At 36.2% G+C, this 18,240-nt stretch overlaps 1 pseudogene; it reads right to left on the bottom strand.

Annotated features, from left to right (window-relative positions):
- Positions 1 to 205: 205 nt before the first annotated feature.
- LOC5574707 lies at positions 206 to 16,554 on the bottom strand (annotated as a pseudogene).
- Between the last annotated feature and the right edge of the window lie 1,686 nt (positions 16,555 to 18,240).

Raw genomic sequence — 18,240 nt, 5'->3', positions numbered from 1 at the left:
AAGACGAGAAACCTGTTCACATGATCGACCAATGTGTTTTACTGTGTATCACGTATCGAATTGTACCCACCTCGTGGAAACGTTCACGTGTTCAATAGCTCGTATTCCCCTGAATTGATACTCCGGATTCGACTTTGCTATACAACCGCGCCCCCCGTCTGAAGTCTAACTTCTAATCTGATGAAATAATATCAACAGACAGCAATTCATTGTCACTCAAGATAAAACCCACTGTGTTTATTTTAGTCATCCCACATAAATACATTCATACGCTATTATCACTAGATTCGATTGATTATGTTTTCCGCCTCGACGACGCCCGACGAATGGTCGTCAGCAGATCGTGATTGTCTTGTCTACGTGTAAACCTTAATCCTGCCGTCGATTCCCTGTATCACTGGCGACCGCTGCTTGAGGTAGTTTTCAAATGCTACATTGTCAATCGGTCCAAAACGCTTGTTGCGTCCATGCTGCGGAAATATGTGGAATCCGTCGCCACCGCCCACAATGAATGAGTTCGTTATCACCCGGTAGTATTTGAAGGGATTTAGTGGGCTATAGGAGGGTACCATACAATCGTGGCAGCGAGCTTCAACCGACAGAACTCGTTCGCCGATTGGTTTCGAAACGTTGAACTCCACTTTGAGGCCGGACACCTGCAGCATGTTGGCTCCGTTTGAATTTATCCTCGTCCCATGATTTCTCTACGGCATATTCCAACACTCCCAGCATATAGTCACCGCGTAGCTCAACGCAAACCAGATTGTTCTCAAATGGCAACACCTCAATCACATTGGCGTAGTTGATCGCTGCAAATGAGAAGGGATTATAAGTATCCCTCGGTACAGACATTAATATGTTTCAAAATTACCTCCTCTGAACATGCCTGACGCGAATACCGCCGACCGCTATCACAGCAATGGCCCCGTACGTCCAGTGTCCCGGTTCAGCCAATGGAATGAAAGCCGAAACCATGGAATCGGCAATCAGGCTTCCGATGTTGCATTCACCCACGTTACAAGATGATTTCAGCAGATCAACGACCGTTGAGCCCACCTGACGGTTTCCCAGCTCGTCGACGGAAACCTTCCAAGGGATCATCGCTTGGACCACTGCTGGATCTGGTGGGAAAATGATGAGAAAATATTTTGATTATATGATTATAACCCAAGGCGGGTCCAGCTCCTCATAAGGTGATACATTATGCTCACTTTGTGGAGAAAACCAGGAAGGGTAGGTGAGGAAGGGCTGGCCGTTTTGTTTACAAACATCTGAGACAGGTAGGTGGACAATTGACTTCTGATTGGTTGGAGAAACAGTGTTATCAAGAATTATTCTAATACGGTCGCATCTGTTCCATGTCTTCTCTATACTTCTTTCTCTCTTTTCCAAAAATTTCGTTCCACACTTATGCAGCATGGTTAGTTTTAGTTTCAGCATCTTGCGGGCCAGGCAGTAATGACCAAGGCTGGTGCATTGTACTCTGTAGCCAGAGTAAGGTTAACTGACTTGGGCAATAAAAGGCTAGGCGGCCATCTTTAACTTGCTGGCCGTTTTGTTTACAAACATAACTGCCAGGCCTGGATAACGCTCCAACTAAAACTACCCGTGCTGCCAATAGTGCGAACGAAATAGTTAGAGATAAAAGTAGAGTATGCTACGCGCAGATGCGGCTACATTAGAATAATTTTCTGACACCCCTTTTTTCTCCAATTAATCAGAAGTCATTACCAAGGCGGGTCCAGCTCCTCATAAGGTGATACATTATGCTCACTTTGTGGAGAAAACCAGGAAGGGTAGGTGAGGAAGGGCTGGCCGTTTTGTTTACAAACATCTGAGACAGGTAGGTGGACAATTGACTTCTGATTGGTTGGAGAAACAGTGTTATCAAGAATTATTCTAATACGGTCGCATCTGTTCCATGTCTTCTCTATACTTCTTTCTCTCTTTTCCAAAATTTCGTCCACACTTATGGCAGCATGGTTAGTTTTAGTTTCAGCATCTTGCGGGCCAGGCAGTAATGACTTCTGATTAATTGGAGAAAAAGGGGTGTCAGAAATTATTCTAATGTAGCCGCATCTGCGCGTAGCATACTCTACTTTTATCTCTAACTATTTCGTTCGCACTATTGGCAGCACGGGTAGTTTTAGTTTGAGCGTTATCCAGGCCTGGCAGTTATGTTTGTAAACAAAACGGCCAGCAAGTTAAAGATGGCCGCCTAGCCTTTATTGCCAAGTCAGTTAACCTTACTCTGGCTACAGAGTACAATGCACCAGCCTTGATTATAACAAAGTCTTAAAAAACTATGCCACAATGAGGCTCTGCACAATTAATCTTTCTCTCTCTTTCACCCTTTCATAAAATTTGTAAATAACAAGGCCATTAAACGTCAAAATCCCATGCAAAATCAAAACAGTGCAGCGCCCCCATTCAGAGTATCAATACAGTTGGATTTCGTACAATACGCTACCACTCAATTTTTCCACCTAAGCAAATTCATGACTATCTTCACCTAAATTAGTAGAAAGGTATGAATGGGAAATGGGTGGCATTGTAAACATTGCTCAACTGGTTTGGTAAAGATTCGAAGTATTTGTGCTAGAAGCTTCCATTAGGAATTCTTTCAGAAGTTTTGTTTCAAATATTCGAACGAATGTCAGAAAATAGAATCGCTTGAATGTCTTTTGGGATATACCTATGGCTTGGAATTACACGACATCTGTTGATCTAAAGTTTCTACAATACGTAAGTGTGTTTTTACAATGTGCCATTTAACTCAAACTGTTACAATATAGTATAAAACCCAAATATTTCTTTTTTTTTTCCATTGAAAATCCACAAAAACTCGAAACACTGACCTTAAGTCGGTATTTTTTCAGATCGAAGTTATTTTTTAGTTCTTCTGGGCCCCAAAAAACTGGTAAAATTTTTGGTTCCGTTCTTCTTCTTCTTCTTCTTCTTTCTTCTTCTTCTTCTTCTTGGCATTATGTCCCCATTGTGACAAAGCCAGCTTCTCAGCTCCACAGTGGAAGAAGTGATTGGGAGGTGACGTGACATGTTAGGGGTCGTCCATAAATGACGTAGCTTTTTAGGGGGGAGGGGGCTTCACAAATTTGTGACGATGTGTGACGAGGGGGAGGGAGGGGTCCTACCTTGTGGACGTAGCATTTTGAATCACTTCAGTAAAATGAGAGGCACTGAAAAAATGAGATACAATTATTTTTTATCAAACTTATTTTTTCTTTGTTTGACTTATGGAAGATGGGTTATACAGTCATCTCTCCCTTACTCGATATTGAAGGGACCATCGAGTTAGGGAGATATCAAGTTACAGAACACAAAATCAGTGCAACTGCTATCCAAGGGGACCATCGAGTTAGCCATGAAAACTAACTTTTACTATGGTTCTCTAACTCGATATCGAGATACGGAATATCGAGTAAGGGAGAGTTAACTGTAGAATGATGATTCAGCTCCAAAACATTCATATGATAAGATTGAAAAAAATCTAAGAAATTTTAGATTTTCTTGATAATGTAATCAAACAGATGTTTTAAAGCTATAATTATGTAAACATTATATTGTATTTCATGTCTAAATACCTTATTTATAAATAAACTGATTGAAACTTTAAAAAATAATTGCTTTAATGACTTTTAAAGCTTTGGTTTAGTCTTATTCATATTTTCTGTTAGACATTTATTTCTTAGAAAAAACATAAATATAACATTAAAACAAGATATTTATTCCGTGAATTATGCTTTCAATGTTGGCAGGAGATCTTCACTCAATCAAATCATGGATTTGTTTTGATATATCAATGCTCTTGATGGAAATGCCTAAATACAACTTGATGGAATAGCCTAAACAACAGATTCGAGTGTTATCGAAATTGCTCTTTCTATCATTAAATTTCTTAATTACTCGGTAATTTTGAAGATTTTCTATTTATTTTTTTATTGTTTCAATATAGGTTGTCTGAGATTATTTCAGTTGGGGAATGATAATGAAGTTTAGCTGAAGTATTAATAAAGATGAGAAATTTGTTCAATAATCGCTAAGAATTTCTAAACATGCCATATATATGATAAGCGTAATCTTTTCTATATCTGGTCACTGATTGGTAAATGGTTTTTGAATTTGGATAATAATGACGAATATCCATTTCAAATTAAGATACCGTTTGACTCATATTCCGAACACTTAAGGTCAACAGTGACTTCAAATGCATCTGATTGGCATAAATTAGCAGATATTTAGGTAAATTTTAATTTCTTCGCAAAGCCTAACTGTTAGCTGGTGCGTGTACCGATAATAATTTTGATTCAATTAGTTTTAGTATTGTTTTAAGGTAAAAGTATGAAACAACATTTTGATTCAAATGCCGAACACTGTGTTGATTCTGTCTCATATTCCGAACACCTTGATTCAAATTCCGAACAGCACGAATAAACCGTATTCAAATGAATAATTTCACAAATAAATTTATCTGAGCTAGTTCTACTGGTCTCAAACTAGTGAATCATCACTACTCCCGCAGTATAAATTATATTGGAGACGTTAAAATTGAATTGCAATTGACTGTCATTTCCTTGTTATTTGGTGACATATTTCAGCGAAACATTTTCAACCAAATCTCTATACAAAAACCGAGTGTTCGGAATATGAGTCTGTTCGGAATTTGAGACAAAACGGTATATTGTTTATCATTTTTATTGAAATCTATTTCCTAACAACGAATAATCTAAAAAACTATCCTCTAATATAACGAAATTTCTTTTCAACATATTATGAAATCTATTGTACTCGTTACGGTTAGCTTTATCAATCCAATCAAAGGTTTTTGTTTGTTTCTAACATTTTCAGCTGTAAAATTGTTTTTCATGGTTACAACAGCAAAAGTTATACAATTAATAGTAATACTGTTGTCCAAATTACTTTTGAGCGCTACTGTATATCAAACTATTATTCGTTAGATTATCCTTACGTTTCAGTCAGTAATCAATATCAAACTTTGTATTGAACTTCTGAATTTATTTTTTTTGTTATAACTCAATTGGCAAGGAAAACAAATAAAAAAATATAGGGGGGGGGGGGGGTTGCTTGATATGCTACGTATTTTCCAAGGGGGGTATGAGCATTTGTGACGCAATGCTACGAGGGGGGAGGGGGGTGTAAAAAATCAGTGAAAAAATGCAACGTCATTTATGGACGGTCCCTTAGTTATTTATTTTTGGCTAACATCTGAGCATAATCTGTAAGGGGTATACCATAATGTGGGGTGTAGTTGATTACTGGGGATCACATCATTTTCATAAAATCCAGTAGAATCTTTTTCGAGAATTTAATTAAAAGCTCATCACGAATTTAACCAGAAATCATTTGAAAATCATAGCTAGTGAAACTCACGCCCATCGCTGCTGTAGGCAAAAAGCTTTGAAAACTGCAAAACACCCGTTGCTAAGGGCAACCCAAATTACTGTAGAAAAATGTTCAATTTCCCGCTGCATTTAGAGCCTTCAATGACACTAACGATTTAGAAAGTTCCTTCACCCAGCATAGGCTACTTGATAAGATTCACGTTTTTGAACAACTGTACTGGGAAGAGCCACGTGATTTTCGTGAAATTCAAACTTACTACTATTACCATTCCCAGCACTGGTCATATGCATGTATCAATATGAGTAACGAACTTTAATATTTTCAAAATTCACGTTTTCCGGAAGCATTAACGATTTCGTCGTTTTTTTTATAAGTTTTTCAATGTCACAAATTAAACAAATTACCGTAAATTCGGGTGAAATTGATCAGTAGGGTGAAACTGATCAGTAGGGTGAAATTGATCACTGTGTCACACGATTTTATTTCCCTCTGATAGAGCACAAAAATCAATGCAACCTATGTAAATGAACGTTGTTTGTCTTAACTATTGTCGAATTGCATGTTGTGAAGCTTTTTGTGTTAAGGAATATTTATTTCTATGAAAATAATTGAAAATTCCATAATCGTGTTCTGTAGACATCAATAAACTTATAGTTTTAAATAAGGACTTGGACATGGTGTCAACATGAAAATTTGTGAGGATGCTTGAAATATATCCCCAAAACGAATTTTATCATCAAAATTCGTACTAATTTGTTCATTTTCTTGTAATAATTGAATTTTTTATTGATATCAGAAGATTCCTTCGGAAATTGCCTACATTTAGGCGTTTTCTGCGGTATTGTTGAAAAATGAATTGTTTATTATTTTCATAAATTATGGATTGTTAAGAATTTGGCAAGCATATTTGGATTCAGAAGGCTGAAATTAAACAAGTAAAGTTGTTTTCAAAACTAACAATAATGGTTTTGACAGGTGATCAATTTCACCCCGAAATAGAAATTCCTTGATTTTTTATTTTAGAGACGATTTTCAGCACTAAAATCACAACTGTATGAAAATTTGAGTATATAAATCAATGAGGCTCACTGTCGTACTTGTTTTCCTGCATTAAGTTGTTTGGAATTGGCAACATCATAGAAAACAGACATGGAAAACAGTGAAAAGTGATAAATTTCACCCGAGATTACAGTACAATAAAGAATCCCAAATTTCCATTGGAAATTTTCTACATTTAGACGTATTTCGTGCTTCATGTTGTTTGTAATTTTAAAATATCTAATAAATAAATGACTTGTAAAAGTTTAGTCTTCATATTCGGTTTCAGGGCCATGCGTTTAGTAAGCAACGACATGTTCAACATTACCGAACATTGTTTCAGGGGTGATCAATGTTACTTCATATCAGCGAAATCAAATAATCGCTCTAAACATTTTTTAAAACGTGCTTAAAACTTATAGAAAACAAAGTACTGTATCCACTCACAAGCGATGGGAGCTAGTACTTATTTTAAAAATATAAATTTAGCAACATTTGCCATTTCGATCAATGTTACTCCGGATTACCGGTACCAAGAAAACAAAAATCAATCTAGGGTAGGTGTACCAGTTATGGCCATAGTGGTTCCCTATTTCGCCATACGTGATATCTTGAATGTCTTCACATTTTGAAAAATCTTTTGTGTTTAGCAGTACAATAAAGGATAAATCTTGATGTTAAAACATTCAAAAAGATTAAAAATGTAAAAGTTATCTAAAATTTGCATATGGCCAAATAGGGAACCACTATGGCCATAACTGGTACACTTTCCCTACTTGAGCATTAGCTGTATATTTTTCAAAGAAACTAACAAATTTTTAGTTTAAGACTATTTTTATGATTTTTTTTAATTTCTCCTCACATAATTACTTTGTGTGTATTCTTTATTATTGTTTTCCCCAAGGATTGAATAAGGCATTTTGCCCAAAGTTGCCATCAGATCCAATGATTTCTTCAGGAATTCATTTAGTGATATTTGCAGTCTTCCTATAAAACCCCTCCTAGAGTTTCGTTTACGATACTTTCAGGATTTTTTTTTCAATCACAGAAGTTTCAAGAAATCTTTTGTGCTCCTGGAATTGATGCACCAAACAAGTTCCTGAAACTAGACAAACTTTGCCGTCGACTGCTTCCAGATGTTACCAAATTCATCAATTTTCCATAAAGTTATAAGCAACTCAAGCATTTTGCCTATCCCTTGTATAGTCTTCAGTTGCAGGGTAATAAACCAGAAAGAACAGGAAGTAATCAAGCAAGAAGATATTTAGTTGTTCTAAAATTATCTCTTGATGCCGAAAACATCGAGGGCAAATTTAACTCGAAAGATACTTCAGCCAAATAAAAGAGGATTAATATCATTTTTCATCGCCTTAAATTATATGGAGCTTAAAAGCCAATGAGTACCGTAATCCGGGGGTAACATTGATCAGCGGGGTAACATTGATCGGGATGACTCATCTTGTTAAACGTTCAAATAAAGATTTATTGATGAAACATTTTCGAACCATGAATGGTGCCTCTCTTTCGTATATTTCATAAGCTAATGATAATTAAGGTTTTTGCCAAAATTGCGTTTAGTTCATGCGCAAATTTGTCAACTTTTTGAAACAATGATTTCTATCATTTTCACTGACACTACCGAAAATTCATGTCTCACATAAGTTCTGCAGACGATGTGATCAAGGAAAATGCGGTTCTTACTAAAAATGGCATCGCCGAAAACGATTCCGTTGTCAAATCTCTCATAAGTTTATTCAATTAGGCAACATTAACTAATTTCTAATACGAATGTAGAATTTCCTGAGGAAATTGCCTACTTTTAGGCGTATTCTGCGGTTCAAGGTGTTTTTAATTTTGAAATACCTCAAAAGTAAATGACTTGTAAGAGTTTGGTCTTCAAATTCGGCTTCAGGGGCCCTGATTTTAGTAAGTAACGACATTTCCAATATTAGCGAACGTTGTTTGCTTGGGTGATCAGCTGAATCAAAAAATCACTTAAAACATTTATTTTAAACATGTTTGAATCTTTCGAAAAACAAAATAAAGTACATAGTTAGGAGCGGGTGGGTGCCAGTACTTGTTTTAAAAATATGAAACTTGTAACATTTGTATTGTGAAATGAAAAATTTAAGAAAAACTAAAAAAAATGATCAATGTTACCCCGGATTACGGTACCATATAATTTTCGTTGAATTGTGTTATTCATGGAAACAAGATTTTCGGCGAAGTGGCAATCGAAGAAATGGCATGTAGAGGAAAAGTAGCACAGCCACCTAAATTCCATAAAAAACTGCAGGAATTTCTATACAGTTTTGCTAAAGGCAAATCAGTGGATAATACCTTGGAAGAATTTTTAATTTATTCAGTTCCGCCTTCTGTTGCTCTTGATGCGAATGCTGGATAATATTTTGGATGGATTCTAAAATTTCTTAGATGGAACTCATGGAGAAGATTAGGAAGTAATTTCTAGAACCTACAGTATCGGACATATAAAATGCGCCAAAACCGTTTTCCCATACAAAATGGTCAACTTCAAAAATGTATATTTTCGCCATTTCTCAACCGATTCTTTTTTTTCTGTGGCTAACTACAAATTACCTCAATGTTTGGTAGCTTTTGAAAAATTTGAGCGAAAACTATTAATTCAATAGTTACAGATAGGTAGAATTTTAACAATAACAAAAAATTGCACCTAGACAAAAAGTAATCGAATAGAAAAACTATGACACAACAGAAAAAACATGATTTTTTTTTGTCAAACTTCAACTTATCTGTATCTTTTGAATCAATAGTTTTGACACAACTTTTCCAATAGGACTTTGCTGTGACTCCAAAATATACAAGGATCAAACCAATAATACTTTCTTAAGAAGATATCAATGAGTACTAGAGTGGTTCAAAAAATCGTTTTTGGTCCACACCGCTCATTCGATTCTAGATCAAATTCTGAGTGTCCTCCCAAAATTTGAGCTCATTTGGATGAAAACTGAGACTGCACAAGCCGTTTATAGTTTATATGGGAATAACTACGGAAAAACCAAGCAATTCATTTAATCGGTCATAGTGTTTGTCCATGTGCTCTTGGAGATTAGAACTACGTTGATACTATGAGATACATTCATCAGCTACAACTTTGCCGAAGACCGTTTTTAAATTGGACGCCCTGTTATTAGTTATTGATTTTTGAATGAGTTGTAAAACTTTGGTCATAATTATTGGACTGCTCTGCAGGCATCACTGGATATATGCAATAAAACATAGTAGCCATGATTTGTGCGTGCTATCTTTCGCGCCAATGAGTACCCGACTAAAGATACATAACAAAATTATATCAGCACATGTTATTATGTTATAAGGTTTTTTTCGAACATAGGTTGTTACAAACTTGATGCAGGATGTTGTTAAAATAACTAAAATTATAACAAAAAGTGTATGAATAGTAACATAAACATAACAAAATGTGTTTTTGATTCTATCAAAAACATATCAAATCAAGTTATAATGTTTGATACAAAGTATCAAAATTATAATACTGTTCGATATACGATAATATTGTATAGTATTGAAATGCATAACTATCAATTTATTTTGTTATAAAGTTGTAAAAAATGAACAAAAAAATATCTTAAAGGGAAATAAAACACATTATGTTATATTTTTGTTTTATTATGTTCTGTGGATAACGGGGCGTAATAAAATTATATCATAATATGATATGCATATCATATTCTGATAAAATTTTATTATATTTTTGTTACATGCCTCTAGTCGGGTACTGATTCCTGATGGATTGCTTCTCATCCCCTAATTAATTTCATTTTTGACGCTTCCTTGCTACGCATATCTACTAATTAAATTAAATATTAATTGCAAAAATATTCTACAGGCTCGCTTTACATTTGAATCACACGTCCGATATAGCCATTACAAAAAGGAATATAATACTTTCTGTAAATTGAACTTATCAATTTTTACGGAATCACAATCTCCCTCAAATGATGTGAGGGCTTGAGATTTTCTGCTCATTAGGTGAAGTAACATAATTATTGATGGATTCTTTCAGGAACATTAGGATTTTTTTTTAAGTCGATCCATCGGAAGACTTAGCAAATTTTTGTACAAATTGTTTAGTTTTAAGTGAACTATTAGGAAAAAAAAAACACTGGGAAAATTGCAAAAAAAATCCCCTACAATGATGTTTTTTTGGAAGTTCTGGAAACTTTCGTGATGCTCGATGTTAGTAATAAAGAAGTTAAAGAATTTTAGAAACGAACCAACAGATTTCAAATAAATTTCAAGGGAAATGCCTGGATATATTCTGAGAGGAATTATTCAAGCGAATCTTTCAAAGATTCAATGGAAAAAAAAATTAATTCAACTATAACAAAGCTTAAAAAACATGAAAGATCAGTAAAAAATCATCACAAATTCAATGAACGATGTTTGGTTGGAATTTCAGGAGAAATTCTTGGTTAAACTCCTAGATTAATACCGAGATGAACTCATTGAACACTCGTTAAAAAATAAGACCGATATTGGATTGGAAACGAGGCTGGTGAAAGGTATCGAGCAAAATAAACTTGCTCGTGGAATATAATGTATATATCAATGATAATCGAAGTCGAACATTTTGGTTTATACATGGGCTCTTTTCCATTCGTGTAAGCACAAAATAACATTTCTGCGTTCATTTATTTAGCATTTAAACCAGATTGTTGCACAGCCTTGTTATACATATAATTACTTGATGATGATAAAAACATAAAGTTAAAATTGAAAGAAAAATTCAAGAAAAAAAATCATTATCAAACAGTTTTCGCATAAAACAACAATACATTTTGCCCACAATCCCTCTGCATTTGATTTTTTTTATATTTATAATTGGAAATAATTTAATAATGTTACTGGTAGTTTAAAAAAAACCTTTGTCCATTCACCATGTCAATTAAATTAGCCCAATTTTTAATTTTAATTGTATGAAAGCGTATTCACGCAGGAAATCACGAAAGCGTTGTCCCATCCTTGTTTCGCTTTCACGAGTAAAAATGCGGCACTCTAAATAAGGAGAATGAGTCATAGATTTCGGGAGGAAAGTGTGTTTTCATGTTATGAAAATACACCATGACCAAAAAGCCATGAAAATCATTAAGCATATTACCGTAACGCCAGCTTGTGCGTTACGTTTTAGCGAAGAAAAAACTGTCATTTAAAAGCCTCAAACCCATGAAGTATGTATGCTGGAACCATGAATAAAATTCATGGAAACATAAGCACTATTTATGGATTTTGATACCTCTCATTTAGGATTCCGATTTTGGTGCTGAAACGTAGCAAGTTGAGTCATGAATCATGAAGCAGGATCCCTGAATCATGAACTCAGTTCATGAAAACAAACATCATACGTCAATTTAGATCCCATTTTATATATGCTATTGGTAAACAAATGAAATGAAGGTTGAAATAGTTACGGCTTTTGTGCCGGTAGTTTCGTAATTAACCGTGAAAACATTCCACAATTTTCAACCTAACGATTGCCGCATTCTAGCAGAACGCGAACATCCGATGGGTTAGGTTTGTACGCAAAATGTTGTTCCGAGCATCAATTGAATTGGCAAATGGTCTCTGGCTCACAAAATGCTGGTGGATTGCATGAGTGATGGAACACTCCTTAACGACTCTGCGGATGTGGAAAGTGGAACTGGAACATCCGGCTGCCGAAGACCTTCTGTGAGCTGTGTGTGACGTGGGGAATGCATCACATCCAAACAGTTAAAATCGCCGATTGAGCTTGTCAAGCAAAATCTGTGCTCAAAGTCAAACATTTCCCGGTTGTGCATAATCAGGACGAAGGCTTGCAAGTTTATTTCGGAATATCTAACAGCTCCAACAGATTGATTGTGTAGTGACACAATGTGAGAACTTACGGATATTTTACCAAGAATGTCATCGATATGATGGTAAGGTTCCGAAGAGCATTGCCTTCTATTTAAACTTTTTCAAAAACAAAACTTCATAATTACACTATAAAACATCACCGATCGCCATGAGACGCGTTGACTAGACAGTCACTTGACGAATGTGACAGTTAGATTTGTGTAACGCCCTGAGCATAAGGACTGTTCATTTGAGAAAGTGGACACCTAAAATATCTGAGACGAGACTCGCGAAGACGGTCTTCTTTTTCTGTGATTGCTGAGTTTCTTTCTTATTCCACTTTGTGTTTATACCAATTATGCGCATGCTGTTCAAATCCTCACATGAACCTCTCAGCAAAAAATGATTGAGTTTGCATCACATCGAATCATAAATAGCCGTTTGAGTGAAATTTTCATGCCAGCAAACGCAGCAGACATTAGAAATAATTAATCTTCTGCTTAGATTTATCAGCAACTTTGAAAAAAACTGCTCCACCGACTAAGGTTTTTAATAACAGCTCATTTTGAACACAATACTTTTCACTTTTTCAGCCATAAAAACGGTGGGCTGCATTTGACGTTTCGTGAGAGGGGAATCTGGGCTGCATATGACGTTGATATTTTTCCTCTTCGCGAGTCTCTCTCAGCTAAATATTAGCATTTTGGTGTAAAAACTCCATAAAAACAAATAAAATTTTGTTTCAGTGTGATCTCAAGTGTTTATTTTGACAGCAGACAAACGTTGACATAAAAAATATAAATTCTAAACGATGGGTCGAATTGACATGGCGACTCTCCATTTTTTTCTGCACAAATGGTGTACAGAAAAACTGCCGTTCCGAGATTTGGCTTAAATCGCGAAGTGTCCAAATTGATTTTTTTCAACGCTGTGGCCAAAACAGATATTCCTGACGACGTACGATACATCCCAACAGAAAAATTTGGGAAAAATGATTTGGTATGGCAAGCAATTTGCTCCTGCGGTATGAAAGTACTACATATTTCACGACGGGTTCAATCAACGGCGAAAATTACAGAACTGAATGCATTAAAAAATGGCTTCTGCCCATCTACTGAAAGCATACCATGCCTCCATTGTTTTTGCCAGACCTAGCATCGGCTCACTATGCTTCAGCTACTTTGGAGATGCTCAAGAAGGAATAAGTCGAATTTGTAGAAAAATGATCGAATCCATCAAATTGCTCAGAACTACGCCTCATTGAAACATATTGGGCAATAATCAAACGGCATCTTAAGAAGGATGGAAGAGAAGCAAGCTCCATCGATTTTTTCAAGAAAATGTGGTCAGCAGTTCAAAAAGCACTTCGAAAGTTCCGAAAAAAGTTGTGCAGAATTTTATGGGAGGTATCAGAAGAAAAGTAAGAGCATTCTCCAGCAATGCTCAATAAATGTTCAAATTTATGTGAATTTGATCGAAATTACGTTGATTTCCATGTATTTTAGGTAAACTCATGAATTTGTTCGAAAATAAACAGTTTACTGTAAAAAACACGTGTACACTTTCTTAAATGAAAAACCATTTAACCTAATTTTTGAGTTGACTTTACCCAAAATTAAGTATATCGATTATTCTCTCAACCCAAAATCTCTCGGTATTTTTTCTCTTCCCCACCAATGTTGTCAAAAATAGAGAGAGCTGCACCTACCTTATGGGGGTAGTTTGGCCCAATAAGCCAAATTAGGGTAAAATGCATTATTCTCAGGCTTGGGTTGAATGAACTCAATTTTGCGTTAAAATCAAACCAAATTTAAGTACATTTTTATTATGGATTTAAAGGCAAAGTACCTAATAGAGTCCTTGGAAATTTAGCCAAATTTGGATTATTGGGCCCAACTACGGTTTTGCGTTGAAACAACTCAAATTTGAGTAGATCCGCGTTGCCGTGTACAAATTCTTGCATAATATTCATGATTTCATGACTTTTAGTCATGATATCATGAAGCATAAAATGTTTTGTTCATGAATCCGGCAACGGATTTTTTTTCGTGTAGTTTAGTCCCAGAAAATACTTGAAAAAAGGGGCTTTGTTCTAGTACTTTGTACGAGTGTGTAACCATCTGCTAGGTAAAGTTGATTCAATTCCAGAAACTGTCACCAGTAACAAGTAGGGGAAGACGGGGTAAGACCGCCCGCCTAAGCAATTTAATTCATATGTCAAAATCAAGAATCAATAAATACTTTTTCGACGCAGCATGTCGTTTTTTGAAGCCTTGGGCATGATCAAATAATATCACAGGTGTTATATTCGTTAAAATTTATTTATTTCATGAAGCTTGAAAAAGTGATTTCTTATCACGTTTTTTTTGTAGCGACGGGGTAAAACCGCCCACCCACGGGGTAAAAGCGACCACCTCGATTTTCGTTCAAAATTTTGCGAAAAAATATATTAGTTCCCTGTTATTCTAAAAAGTATATTGTTTTATGATTTCTATATTAATTAACGTGGATATTGAATAATTTTTAAGGTTAATTCGGTCAAAAAACTGAGATATATACTTATTAGTACCTTAAAACACCCATATTTGGAAGAATATGCTGATTTGGTTTGTATTTTTTACAAAATTGATTTTATTTTACTTAAATAGTAATGTACAACGTAGTTACAACTTTTAAAATGGTTTCGACATTTTATTTGGTATAAATTAGGGGTGGCGGTCTTACCCCATCAACAGTGGTCGGTTTTACCCCGCTTGCGCAATTTTCACAAGTAGGGCCCTATTTCAAAGCTAAATATTTAAAATTCATATTTCACTTCACTGAAGCCTATTACACATTTATGTTAAAGCGTGGACGGGTAATTTGATATGTTTTGACAAAAAATCCCTTCCGAAATCCTTAAGTCAGCATCTGTTAAAATTAGATCAAATTCAGTATCTACGAGCAAAAACTTTATTTTTGATATTTGTCATTGAAAAAATAATGTTGGTATCACCCTAAATGCTTTGGAATGTCAACAATCATGTGTTTATGCAAAGTGCTTGGTGAACTTTCAAGAAAACCGCCATTTTCATGCCAAACTGGAGGTGGTCCGTTTTACCCCGGCGGGCGCTCTTACCCCGTCTTCCCCTACTCTGTACCGCGAATCATTGAATTACCAGAACATATTACCCTAACCCGACAATCAAGATGAGACTAGGATTCATATGATAGATCTTACCCCGTAACGCACCACGAAAAGCATTTAGAACATACGACTAGTGTTTGAATCAATTCACAGCACTATTGCAATAAACTCACCTGGTACCACATCGGCTCCCAGATAAACCGGATTACCCTCCCATCGCTGGATGATTCCAGCAGCATCGAAAAACAGCACAATATCGCCCACGAACTTGGTGTATGCAGCAGCCTGCACAATCAGCACCTTGTGTCCACCTTGCTGCGTCACGACCGTCGGGTATTCACCTTGTGGCGTGCCCGGAATAGTCGGATGATCTCCGGTGTACAAAAACGTGTGCGAATGGCCACCGACGATGATGTCAATCTCAGGCCCAGCGTTTTCAGCAATTATTTTATCCACATCCAATCCGCAGTGCGAAATCACCACAATAATGTTTGCACCCTGCTGCTTCAACAGTTCTGGCCTCTTCCCGGACGGTTTCCGACTCATCGGCGAAGATCAAATTACCAGTATTGGCAATGTCGTAAGTTGTCTGCAGAATGACTCCAAGAGCCCAATTTTACGCCCGCTCCGTTCGATGATCATCGACTTTTGGAACTTTTTTAAATTCTGGCTCTTCGCTGTTGTCCACATTGACCAACAGGACCGTAGAGTTGATGTGTTCCAAAAACGGGACCACCCCTTCCACGCCGTGGTCAAACTCGTGGTTACCGATTGTCATCGCATCGGCCGGTATCATGTTCAAAAAACTCCACCCGTAGCATTCCAACGGTGAATGTTGTACCACAAGGTGCCTTGGAAGTTGTCTCCCGCATTCAAGTAGATGGGGTTAGTTCTCTCGGCGAGCAATTTCTTCAGAACTGTTACCGTTCGGGCATATCCACCCACGCAGACGTCATCTTTCTCCGGGTTACACGACACACTAGCCCGCATTAACTTCTTCGAAACGCGCGTGAAAATCATTGATATGAACGATCGACAACTCGAAAAGATCACTCTGGCCTCGAACCACGCTGATCAGCGCCAGCATCACCATCCACGGCCACCATTTGGAAAACATTTTCTATACAACTGGATTTGGCTTTGTAATGTAAGCCCGTATTCACTGATCTTTACAATCCGGACAACCGGGCACTGACCGATGACAGCCAGCAACTGAATTTGCGTTCAAGTGGAACGAGCAATAAAGGTTGAAGCCTTCAATCCGCATCTGAAGTACCTGATTGTAAGTGCAAAGATACCGGAATACCGAATTAAGCAGCGATTTTCGCATACCATGAAGATAGCATCTACGCTACCTCGGTTGGATCGTCATATTCTTACACGATTGTCCCCATTCATTGAGGGTATGCGGTATGCGTAACGACAAATAGAATTAACGATGTAAAAATGTTTCGTAAAAATAAATCAAAATATGAAAGCTTCTGGTTACGAATAGAACTTTTTACATTCTCATCAAGAAAACTCCAGAGTAGCTTATCATTCTTGGTTAACATATTTTCCTGGCCAAATGGAGAAATGCCAAGGTTGAACTTATTTTTAAAACCGGACGAAATTTCTGCCAAGCTTCGAACTTCCATCAGTAAACTTTTGAAAAAAAGTCATTTTGAGGAGAATTATGATTCACATCAATGAAAATTCAATTTTTCATTTTTGACATGAACATTTGACTACTCTTCAACTTCTACGAGTTGCAAACCTGATCGTTCTACATAAATCTAGAGACTATTCCACTAGTATTCCCAACAAACATTTAAGTAGAAACAAGAGTTGAACAAACCACTCTGAAGATATTATCTCAGCATAAATAAACTGTTGTTCAGCTACTATTTACTTGGGTTGCTCTTCAATACAATAGAAAAAGCATCTCCGATCAGTGGTTTTGGCACAGTGAATCAATCTGATCAAGCCTAACCATGCAGCAACAAAGACATTTTTCCTCCCTTTAGTTAATTATTGCGAACAATATCATTCCGCAACGATCGTTTATTACAGATTTATAACAAAAAATGGGCAATGCTCGCGATTTTTTAAGCTCGTTTATTAGGTTTTTTTTAGGTACTTTCGCCGATGGTTTACGGTAAACCGTTGCATACTATTAAAGAACAAACGACCATAAACAAGCTGTTTAAAATAACTGGAGTTTTTGACGAGTCTGAAAAATTTGAGACAATCGTTGCCCTACTGTCCTTTTTATGTTAACTTTTCCTAAATTTGTATCCCTATCCACAAAAGGGTTGGAACATGGATTCGTGACGGCACATGCTTTGTTATTTGTTTTGCGTCTGCTTCAATGACATTTTGATTTGCTGGTTGTCATGAAAGATTAATTGCTATATAAAAGAAAAACTTTTATTTTCTATCATACATTGTTGGAAAAATCCAAAGTTATCTGTACACTTTAGTATAGTAAAAGTTCTTAGAATGAAAGACTTCCTGTAAGAGCTGGTGTTCCTCAAACCAGCATTTGGGACTTATATTGTACAATACTTTCACATCTGACTTACCTGCGTTACCTCTGCACAATGGTCCGAATTGACAATTTAGCATGACAAGTTTTAAAATGATGATTTTTTCAGCACTAGTCGTATATTTATCCGACGAGGCTTGCTGCTTTGGATGAATACTACGAGTGCTGAAAACATCGAGTTTTGCAACGCGTTGCATACAACATTTTTTGCAATTACGACAAATGCCGTTTGAGTTAGATCATTTTTAGGAACACAATCATATTTCAAGAGAATCCACATGGCATCCATGCG

The sequence above is a fragment of the Aedes aegypti genome, unplaced genomic scaffold (assembly GCF_002204515.2).
Source record: "Aedes aegypti strain LVP_AGWG unplaced genomic scaffold, AaegL5.0 Primary Assembly AGWG_AaegL5_hic_scaff_731_PBJ_arrow, whole genome shotgun sequence".
Classification (NCBI taxonomy): Eukaryota; Metazoa; Arthropoda; class Insecta; order Diptera; family Culicidae; genus Aedes; species Aedes aegypti.
The sequence above is the reverse complement of the archived record's forward strand: the minus strand, read 5'-3'. Positions and strand labels throughout refer to the sequence as shown.